Genomic DNA, 11,663 nt, shown 5'->3' on the forward strand with positions numbered 1-11,663 from the left:
AAAAATGGAAATAAATTTTTCCAGTTTTTAAATTGTTCTTTTAGTTTATTGTAAAGTCTGTGGGTTATAGTAATATATTATTTGAAAATAAACTAAAATTGCCATTAATTAAATTATAGAATCCTATTTCTTAAATCGTTAGATAAAAAATTACAAATAATCGCTTTTAAATTATTTAAAGAGTCTTTTTTTAAAAAGATTTTTAATATAAAATAAATTGTAATTTAAATTCTTCTACTTTAACTACGTTTAAACTATCAAATACGATATTTATCGTGAAGAATTCTTTTTTTTTTTAATTTAATAAACAACTACTTGATTGAAAGTTGGATTCCTTTGTTTAAATTTTTCTTTATTTTGGGTAAAAATTCATCAATTTCTTGAAAATTCTTTTAATGTTTTTGTTGAAAATTAATGTTTTTAACTGACAATTTAACTATTCCATTTTTAGTTGAATATTTACCTTTTTTATCTAAAAATGTATTTTTTCAAATTGAAAATTCAACTATTTTGTTAAAAAAATACATCTTCGCGGGGTAAAAATTCCTCTATTTTGTTAAAAATAAAATTATTTTGTTGAAAATTATACTCTTTTCTAAAAAATCTTATTTTTGGCTTTAAAATTCAACTGTTTTTTTTTGTTCAAAATCAATTTGGTTGCAAATTTAATTATTTGTTTCAAATTATCTTTTTTTATTAATATTTTACCTGCAAATTTAACTTCCATTTTTAAGAAAAAATGTACCCTTTTTAATTGAAAATTTGTGCATTTTATTGAAAATTGGTTTGTGTTTGGTTTTGAAAAATAATTTTTTAGCTAAAAATTTAAATTTCATTTTTGGTTGTAAATTGATCTTTTAAGTTGAAAATTCAATTATTTTGTTGAAAATATAACTATTCTATTGAAAATTAATTTTTTTGTAACTGCAGATTTAACTTTTATTTTTATTTGATAATTAATACTTCTAGTTTAAAATGCATGCGTTTTGTTGAAAAATAATCTTTTTTTTTATGGTAAAATAATTTTTAGCTCACTTTTATTGAAAATTTAACCATTTTGTTATAAATTCGTTTTCTTTAGATGAGAAATAAAATTTTTTAAATGAAAATTTAAATATTTTATTTTTGATTCAAAATTGATTCTATTGATTAGTTGAAAATTTAAATATTCGGTTGAAAATTCATTTGTTTTGTTGAAAATTCGATTTTTTTTAAAGTAAATTAATATTTTCAAAAGAAAATTTAATAATTCTATTTTCAGTTGAAAATTGATATTTTTTAGTTGAAAATTCAACTATCTGGTTGAATATTGATTACTCTGGTAGAAAATTTAACTATTTTTTAAAAATTCGTTTTACTTTGTTGAAAACTAATTTTTTAAATTGAAAATATAATTATTCTATTTTTGGTTGAAAATTGATATTTTTTAGTTGAAAATTCAATTATCTGGTTGAAAATTTGTCTTTTTTAATAATAAATTAATTTCTTGGTTGAAATTTAATCACTTTGATTGAAAATTGAACTATTTTGTTGACAATTCGTTTTCTTTAGTTGAAAATGAATTTTTCTAAATAAAAATTTAATTATTTTATTTTTGGTTAAAAATTGATTCTATTGATTAGTTGAATATTCAAATATCCAGTTGAAAATTCATGTGTTTTGTTGAAAATTCGATTTTTTAAATAGTAAAAAAATTTTTTAGAAAGAATATTTAATTATTCTGTTTTCAGTTGAAAATTGATATTTTTAGTGGAAAATTCAAGTATCTGGTTAAAAATTGATTACTTTATTCTTTTATTGAAAATTTTTTTTTTAACTGAAAATTTATATTTTTTAGTTGAAAATTCAATTATCTGGTTGAAAATTTATCTTTTTTAATAATAAATTAATTTCTTGGTTGAAATTTAATCACTTTGGTTGAAAATTTAACTATCCTGTTGACAATTCGTTTTCTTTTTTGTTGAAAATTAGTTTTTTTAAACTGACAATTTAATTATTCTGTTTTTTGGTTCAAAATTGATATTTTTCAGTTGAAAATTCAACTATCTGATTGAAAATTCGTGTTTTTTTAAAGTAAATTAATTTTTTGGTTGAAAATTGATCACTCTGATTTAACTATTTTGTTGAAAATTCGTTTTCTTTAGTTGAAGATTAATTTTTTTAACTGAAAATATAATTATTCTATATTTTGTTGGGAATTTATTTTTTTTATTTGCAAATTCAACTAAAGTAAATCTTTTTTTGTTCAAAAATGTAACTATTTTGCCGCAAATTCGCTTTTTCTTTGTTGTTTTTTTTTTCGGTTTAGAATTAAATTTTTTAGGCGAAAATGTTTTCAAATTTTCAAATTGAAAATTCAACTAATTGGGTAAAAAATTACATCTTCGTGGGTAAAAAATTTCACTATTTTGTTAAAAATTAAATTATTTTGTTGACGGACAACTGTTTACAAAAAAAAAAAAATGATTGCTAAAAAAACAGTAAAACTTTGAACCAAAAAGGATGACTTTAAAAAAAACATTAAGTTTTTTTTTATAATTCAGTTATTTACAAAACAGTGGGATTTTTCATTTAGACAAATGTATTTTCCACCGATTTTTTAAACTGAAAATTTAACTTCAATTTTTAGTTGAAAATTGATATTTTTTAGTTGAAAATTAATGTGTTTTGTTGAAAATGCACCCTTTTTGCTAGTAAATCCATAAGTTTGGTAGAAACTTTAGTTATTTGGTTAAAAATTATTATTATTTTTTTTTAAATTAATATTTTACCTGAAAATTTTAATTCTATTTTTAGTTAAAAATTTACCTTTTTTATTTGAAAATTCGTGCATTTTCTTGAAAATTGGTTTGTTGTTTCTTGAAAAATTGATTTTTTAAGCTAAGCACTTGAATTCCAGTTTTGGTTGTAAATTGATTTTTTAGTTGAAAATTCATGCATTTTGTTGAAAACTCATCTCTTTAGTTGAAAATATAACTATTCTACTAAAAAAAATTTTTAACTGAAAATTTAATTTCTATTTTTTATTTTTAATTCATGTTTCTAGTTTAAAATTCATCCGTTTTATTGAAAATGAATTTTCTATAGTAAATTAATTTTCGGTTTATATGATCACTTTATTTGAAAATTTATCGATTTCGTTTTCTTTAGTAGAAAATTAATTTTTTTAACTGAAATAGTACATTACATTACAAGGGACGAATGTCGAAGTTCCTTCCCGGCGGAGAGGTTGCCCCCCGAGGCGAAGCCGAGGGGGGCGATCCGCCGGAAAGGGGCCTTCGACATTCGTCCCGTGTAATGTATACTATTTTTCTTCCTATCCGGCCGAAAATTCGTCGTTTAGTTAAAATTTCCAATCAAAAGCGCGTGAGACACGTAAGACTCGTCTGCTATGAAGTCGCGGCCATGTTTTTATTTCCTTCCCTGCAGCTAAGTCAGCCGACATAACCTACGCGTAGCCAGAAGCATGATATAATTTATTATATGGCAGAAAACAAGAAGCTGAAGAAGTGAAGGGTTTTCCAGCAGCCGCTAACATTTACGACCCGAGCGAAGCGAGGGTTGTTTTTTAAAATTTTTTTTTTAATTTTTAAAATTTCTAAAAATAGATAAAATTTTGATTTTAATGCCAAAAATTAATAAGCTTGTAAGCAAGACTAATTTAATACTTCAAAACGCAATAACTGTCCATACGAACACCTCTCGTCGTAACAATTTAGCTTACAATAATAACACATAACAGTTTACTACATAATACGCAAATATTATGTAGTAAATACGAACACCTCTCGACTTTTCGTTTCAACAAAATCAACAAAATTCAGCTTAGGTTAGAAATCCTCATGGTCGAGAGTCGAGATAGCAGTGTCTATACGATTCGTTAGATGGCGCGCAGGGCGGGAAGGAACGGTAGGTTTCGGTAAAGATACGCCGGGAAGAAACTCGAATTTTCGGCCGAGATAGGAAGAAAATTTAATTATTCTACTTTTAGTTGAAAATTGATATTTTTTAGTTGAAAAGCCAAATATCTGGTTGAAAATTCACGACTTTGGTTGAAAATTTAACTATTTTGTTGAAAATGCGTTCACTTTTGTTGAAAATTAAATTTTTCAACTGAAAATTTAATTATTCTATTTTCGGTTGAAAATTTATATTTTTCAGTTGTAAATTCAATTATCTGGTTTAAAATTGGTCTTTTTTGATAATAAATTAATGTTTTGACTGAAATTTAATCACTTTAGTTAAAAATGTAAATTTTTTGTTACAAATTCGTTTTCTTTTATTGAAAATTAATTTTTTAACTTCAAAATTAATTATTCTATTTTTGTCTGAAAAGTGATATTTTTCAGTTAAAAATTTAACTATCTCGTTGAAAAGGCGTCTTTTATATAATAAATTAGTTTTTTGGTTGAAATTTAATCACTCTTGTTACAAATTTAACAATCTTGTTAAAAGTTCGTTTCCTTTTGTTGGAAATTGATTTTCTCAACTGAAAATTTAATTATACTATTTTTAGTTGGGAATTGTTCTGTTTCAATTGAAAATTTAACTATTTGGTTGAAAATTCATTTTCCTTTGCTGAAAATTAATTTTTTTAACTGAAATTTTAATTATTCTACTTTTGAAAATTGATATTTTGTAATTGAAAATTTAACTAACTGGTTGAAAATTGATGACTCTGGTTGAAAACTTAACTATTTTGTTGAAAATTTATATTTTTTAGTTGAAAATTCGTCTTTTTTGATAATAAATTAATTTTTTGGTAATTTTTTAGTTGAAAATGCAACTAAATCAAATTCATTTTTTTGGTTAAAACGTAAGCATTTTGTTCCAAATTCGTTTTTTTTCGTTTAAAATTAATTTTTCAGGTAAAAATTTAACTTCCATTTTTGGTACAAAATTAAACTTTCACTAATTGAAAATTGATATTTTTTTCTGAAAATTTATCGTTTAGTTTGAAAATGTAAAGATTCTGTTGAAAATAATTTTTTTTTAACAGAAAATTGAACTATTTTATTATTTTTATAGAAATGTTTCTTTTTTTATCTGAAAATTGAACTATTTGGTTGAAAATTCGGTTTCTTTTGTGAAAAATTAGTTGTTAATTTTTAACGGAAAATTAAATTCTTCTATTTTGGGTTCAAAATTGATATTTTTTAGTTGCAAATTGAACGAAAGTAAATTCTTTTTTTTTGCGTTGAAAATATAACTATTGTGTTGCAAATTCGTTTTTTATTTACATTATTTTTTTAGGTGAAAATTTAACTTACAGTTTTGTTAGAAAAATAACCTTTTTTAATAAAAAATTGATGCTTTTTGCTGAAAATTCATCGTTTAGTTTCAAAATGAAAAGATTATGATGAAAATAAATTTTTTTAACTGGAAATTTAATTCTTCTATTTTTGGTTCAAAATTGATGTTTATAAGTTGAAAATGCAACTATCTAGTTGAAAGTTCGTCTCTTTTTTATAATAAATTAATTTTTTGGTTGAAAATTAATCACTCTGGTTAAAAATTTGACTATTTTGTTAAAAATTCGTTTCCTTTTGTCAAAGATTAATTTTTTAAACTGAAAATATAATTATTCTATTTTTTGTTTAAAATGTATATTTTTTAGTTGCAAATTCCACTAAAATTCCTTCTTTTTTTTTGTTAAAAATGTAACTATTTTGTTGCAAATTCGTTTTTTTTGCTGTTTAAAATTAGTTTTTTTTTTAGGTGAACATGTAACTTCTATTTTTGGTACAAAAATAACGTTTTTCAATTGAAAATTCACGCCTTATGCTGAAAATTTATCGTTTAGTTTAAAAATGAAAAGATTATATTAAAAAAAAATATATATTTTTTTAACTGAAAATTTAACTTTTTTATTTTTCGTTAAAACGTATTGGGGTTTTTGACCTGAAAATGGTCTTTTAAAACAAAAATCAGTAGATTTAAATCCAATGATTTTTGTTTAAAATAATAAAATTTACAAGCCTGAAAAATTTCAGTTTGTGTCATCCTTTCTGTCAACAATTAAAATTTTGATTAAAAAATTATTAGATTTCAAAGAAGATTATTTTTTAAAAATAATTTTAGGTTATTTTGGTATTTTACATAAAAAATTGGTATTTTCAAACAAAAATCATAATTTGAACAATATTTAGAATCATTTAAAAATTTTGGAATATTCTGGTATTTTTCATCGACAATTGTTATTTTTTAACATAAATTAAACGGTTTGATCATCCACAGAAAAATATTACATATTAATTTTGTAGAGATATCCAATTTCATCAATTATAATTAAAATTTACTTGAAATTATACTAGTATTTTATAGATGATTTATATTTTTCAGTTAAAAATTTAATAATCTGGTTGAAAATTTGTCTCTTTTTTATAATAAATTAATTTTTTGGTTGAAATGAAATCCTTTGATGAAGTCTTTTGCTGAAAATTCATCGTTTAGTTTAAAAATGTAACGATTCTGTTAAAAATAATGTTTTTAACGTAAAATTTAACGATTTTATTTTTTGTTAAAAATGTATCTTTTTTAGTAAAAATTTAACTATTTGGTTGAAAATTCTTTTTTTTTGTGTGGAAAATTAGTATTTTTAATTAAAAATTTAATTCTTCTATTTTTTGTACAAAATTTATATTTATAGATTGAAAATTCAACTATTTGGTAAAAAGATCGCCTTTTTTATAGTAAATTAATTTTTTGTTTCAAAATTGATCACTATGGTTGAAAATTTAAGAATTTTGTTGAAAATATAATTAGTCTAAGTTTTGTTGGGAATTTATTTTTTTTAACGATTCTTTAAAAAAAATTTTTTTAACGGAAGATTTAGCTATTTTATTTTTTGTTAAAAATGTATCTTTTTTAGTTGAAAATCGAACTATTTGGTTGAAAATTCTTTTTCTTTTGTGGAAAATTAGTATTTTTAATTAAAAATTTATTTTTTTTAACTGAAAATTTAATTATTCTACTTTTAGTTGAAAATTGATATTTTTTAGTTGAAAAGCCAACTATCTGGTTTAAAATTGATGACTCTGGTTGAAAATTTAACTATTTTGTTGAAAATGCGTTCACTTTTGTTGAAGATTAAATTTTTTTAACTGAAAATTTAATTATTCTATTTTCGGTTGAAAATTTATATTTTTCAGTTGTAAATTCAATTATCTGGTTTAAAATTGGTCTTTTTTGAAAATAAATTAATTTTTTGACTGAAATTTAATCACTTTAGTTAAAAATGTAACTTTTTTGTTACAAAGTCGTTTTCTTTTGTTGAAAATTAATTTTTTAACTTAAAAATTAATTATTCTGCTTTTGTCTGAAAAGCGATATTTTTCAGTTAAAAATTTAACAATCTCGTTGAAAAGGCGTCTTTTTATAATAAATTAGTTTTTTGGTTGAAAATATATATTTATAGATTGAAAATTCAACTATCTGGTTGAAAGTTCGTCTTTTTTTTATTGTAAAGTAATTTTTTGTTTGAAAATTGATCACTATGGTTTAAAATTTAAGAATTTTGTTAAAAATTCGTTTTCTTTTGTTGAGAATTATATTTTTTAACTGAAAATTTAATTATTATATTTTCAGTTGAAAATTCAACTTCTGGCTGAAAATTTAACTATTTCGTTGAAAATTTGTTTTTTTTTGTTGTTGTTGAAGATTGATTTTTTAAACTGAAAATATAATTACTCTAATTTTTGTTGGGAATTTATATTTTTTATATGCAACTTCAACTAAAGTAAATTCTTTTTTTGTTGTTAAAAATGCAACTTTAGCAAAATTAGTATTTTTAACTAAAAATGTAATTCTTCTATTTTTGGTACAAAATTTATATTTATAGATTGAAAATTCAACTATCTGGTTGAAAGTTCGTCTTTTTGATAATAAATTAATTTTTTCGTTGAAAATTGATTACAATGGTTGAAAATTTAAGAATTTTGTTAAAAATTCGTTTTCTTTTGTTGATAATTATATTTTTTAACTGAAAATTTACTTATTTTATTTTTAGTTGAAAAATTATATTTTTTAGTTGAAAATTCAACTTCTGATTAAAAATTTAAGTATTTTGTTGAAAACTCGCTTTCTTTTGTTGAAGATTAATTTTCTAAACTAAAAATATAATTATTCTATTTTTTGTTGAGCATTTATATTTTTTAGTTGCAAATTTAACTTCCATTTTTGGTACAAAATTTAATTTTTCTAATAATATAATAATAAGCCTTTTGCTGAAAATTCATGGCTTTGTTTAAAAATGTAAAGATTCTGTTGAAAATAATTTTTTTTAACAGAATAGTTAATTATTTTATTTTTTGTTAAAAATGTATCTTTTTTAGCAAAAAATTTAACTATTTGGTTGAAAATTCGTTTTCTTTTGTGGAAAATGAGTTTTTTTTACTGAAAAATTTATTCTTCTATTTTCGGTTCAAAATTGATATTTATAAGTTGAAAATTAAATTGTATTATTAAAAATTCGCTTTCTTTTGTTGAAGATTAATTTTTTAAACGGAAATATCATTATTATATTTTTTGGTAAAATATACATTTTTAGTTGCAAATCGATTTTTTATTTAAATTATTTTTTTTAGGTGAAAACTTAACTTACATTTTTGTTACAAAATTAACTTATTTTAATTGAAAATTGATGCCTTTAATTGATGCCTTTTGCTGAAAATTCATCGTTTAATAATGTAACGATTCTTTGAAAAATAATTTTTTTTAAACGAAAAATTTGACTATTTTATTTTTTGTTAAAAATGTATCTTTTTTATTCGAAAATTTAACTATTTGGATGTAAATTCGTTTTCTTTTGTGGAAAATTAGTTTTTTTAGCTGAAAAATTTATTTCTTTTATTTTTGGTTAAAAATTGATATTTATAAGTAAAAAACTCAATTATCTGGTTGAAAATTGAACTATTTTGTTGAAAATTCGTTTCGTTTGGTTGAAAATTAATTTTTTAAACTGAAAATATAATTATTCTATTTTTTGTTGGGATTTCATATTTTTCAGTTGCAAATTCAACTAAAGTAATTTCATTTTTTTGTTAAAAATGTAACTATTTTGTTGCAAATTCGTTTATTTTTAATTAACCTTTTTAGTTAAAAATTTAACTTCCATTTTTGATACAAAAATAACGTTTTTTAATAGAAAATTCATGTTTTTTGCTGAAAATTCATCGTTTAGTTAAAAAATCTAATGATTCTGTTAAAAATAAAAATTATTTTTAACAGAAAATTTAAATACTTTATTTTTGGTTAAAAATTTATCTTTTTGGTTGAGAATTTAAATGTTTGGTTGAAAATTCGTTTCCTTTTGTGGAAAATTATTTTTAAAAAATTAAAATTCAACTATTTGGTTGAAAGTTCGTCTTTTTTATAGTAAATTAATTTTTTGTTTGAAAATTGAACTATTTGGTTGAAAATTCAAATATCTGTTTGAAAGTTCGTCTTTTTTTATAGTAAATTAATTTTTTGGTTGAAAATTAATCAATCTGGTTGAAAATTTGCCTATTTTGTTAAAAATTCATTTCCTTTGGTTGAAAATTAATTATTTAAACTAAAAATATAATTATTCTATTTTTTGTTCAAAATTTATATTTTTTAGTTGCAAATTGAACTAAAGTAAATTCATTTTTTTGCGTTGAAAATATAACTATTGTGTTGCAAATTCGTTTTTTATTTAAATTATTTTTTTAGGTAAAAATTTCACTTAAATTTTTGTTAGAAAAATAACCTTTTTTAATTGAAAATTGATGCCTTTTGCTAAAAATTCATCGTTTAGTTTCAAAATGTAAAGATTCTGTTTAAAACATATATTTTTTTAAAAGAAAATTTAACTACTTTATTTTTCGTTAAAAATATATTTTTTAGTGGAAAATTTAACTTCCATTTTTGAAAAGAAATTAACCTTATTTTAATTGAAAATGGATGCCTTTTGCTAAAAATTCATCGTTTAAAAATGTAACGATTCTGTTAAAACAAAAATTATTTTTAACGGAAAATTTAACTATTTTATTTTTTGTTAAAAATGTATCTTTTTTAGTTGAAAATCGAACTATTTGGTTGAAAATTCGTTTTCTTTTGTGGAAAATTAGTTTTTTAAATAAAAAATTGAATGCTTATATTTTTGGTACAGAATTTATATTTTTAGTTGAAAATTCAACTTCTGGTTGAAAATTGAACTATTTCGTTGAAAATTCATTTTTTTGTTGTTGTCGTTGAAGATTAATTTTTTAAACTGAAAATATAATAACTCTAATTTTTGTTGGAAATTTATATTTTTTATATGCAAATTCAACTAAAGATAATTCTTTTTTTGTTGTTAAAAATGCAACTATTTTGTTTGCGAATTCATTTTTTTTAAATTCATTTTCTTAGATGAAAATTTAATTTTCATTTTTGGTAGAAAATTAACCTTTTTTGATTAACAATTTTTGCCTTTTGCTGAAAATTTATCGTCTAGTTTAAAAATGTAACGATTCTGTTAAAAATGTATCTTTTTTAGTTGAAAATTTAACTATTTGGATGAAAATTCGTTTTCTTTTGTGGAAATAAATATTTTTAACTAAAAATTTAATTGCTCTATTTTGGTACAAAATTTATATTTATAGATTGAAAATTCAACTATCTGGTTGAAAGTTCTTTTTGATAATAAATTAATTTTTTGGTTGAAAATTGATCACTATGGTTGAAAATTTAAGAATTTTGTTAAAAATTCGTTTTCTTTTGTTGGGAATTATATTTTTTAACGGAAAATTTAATTATTATATTTTTAGTTGAAAATTGAACTTCTGGTTGAAAATGTAACTATTTCGTTGAAAATTCCTTTTTTTGTTGCTGTTGAAGATTAATTTTTTAAACTGAAAATATAATTATTCTATTTTTTGTTGGGCATTTATATTTTTTAGCTGAAAATTCAACTAAAGTGAATTCATTTTTTGGTTCTTGTTAAAAATGTAACTATTTTGTTGCGAATTCGGTTTTGTTACCCTAAAATTAATTTTTTTAGGTTCAAATTTAACTTCCATTTTTGGTACAAAATTAAATTTTTCTAATAATATAATAATAAGCCTTTTGCGGAAAATTCATGGTTTGGTTTAAAAAGGTAACGATTCTGTTGAAAATGTTTTGTTTTTTTAACGTAAAAGTGAACTATTTTATTTTTTGTTAAAAATGTATCTTTTTTAGTTGAGAATTTAACTATTTTGTTAAAAATTCGTTTCGTTTGTTTGAAAATTAATTTTTTAAACTGAATATATAATTATTCTATTTTTTGTTGGGAATTTATATTTTTAAGTTGCAAATTCAACTAAAGTAAATTAATTTTTTTCTTCTTAAAAATGTAACTATTTTGTTGGAAATTCGTTTTTTTTTAATAATTTTTTTAGGTAAAAATTTAACTTCCATTTTTGATTGATTTTTGGTTGAGAATTTAAATGTTTGGTTGAAAATTTGTTTCCTTTTGTGGAATATTAGTTTTTTAAAATGAAAATTCAACTATTTGGTTGAAAGTTCGTCTTTTTCATAGTAAATTAATTTTTTGTTTGAAAATTGAACTATTTGGATGAAAATTCGTTTCGTTTGTTTGAAAAATAATTTTTTAAACTGAAAATATAATTATTCTATTTTTTGTTGGGAATTTATATTTTTAAGTTGCAAATTCAACT

At 20.8% G+C, this 11,663-nt stretch overlaps 1 protein-coding gene across 1 annotated transcript in view; it reads right to left on the reverse strand.

The window, feature by feature from the left end:
• The window catches only part of LOC117181983 (kinesin-associated protein 3-like), a 44,915-nt gene that overhangs the window by 30,953 nt on the left and 2,299 nt on the right, over window positions 1–11,663 (reverse strand). The window lies entirely within an intron of this gene.

The sequence above is a fragment of the Belonocnema kinseyi genome, chromosome 10, assembly GCF_010883055.1.
Source record: "Belonocnema kinseyi isolate 2016_QV_RU_SX_M_011 chromosome 10, B_treatae_v1, whole genome shotgun sequence".
Lineage (NCBI taxonomy): Eukaryota > Metazoa > Arthropoda > Insecta > Hymenoptera > Cynipidae > Belonocnema > Belonocnema kinseyi.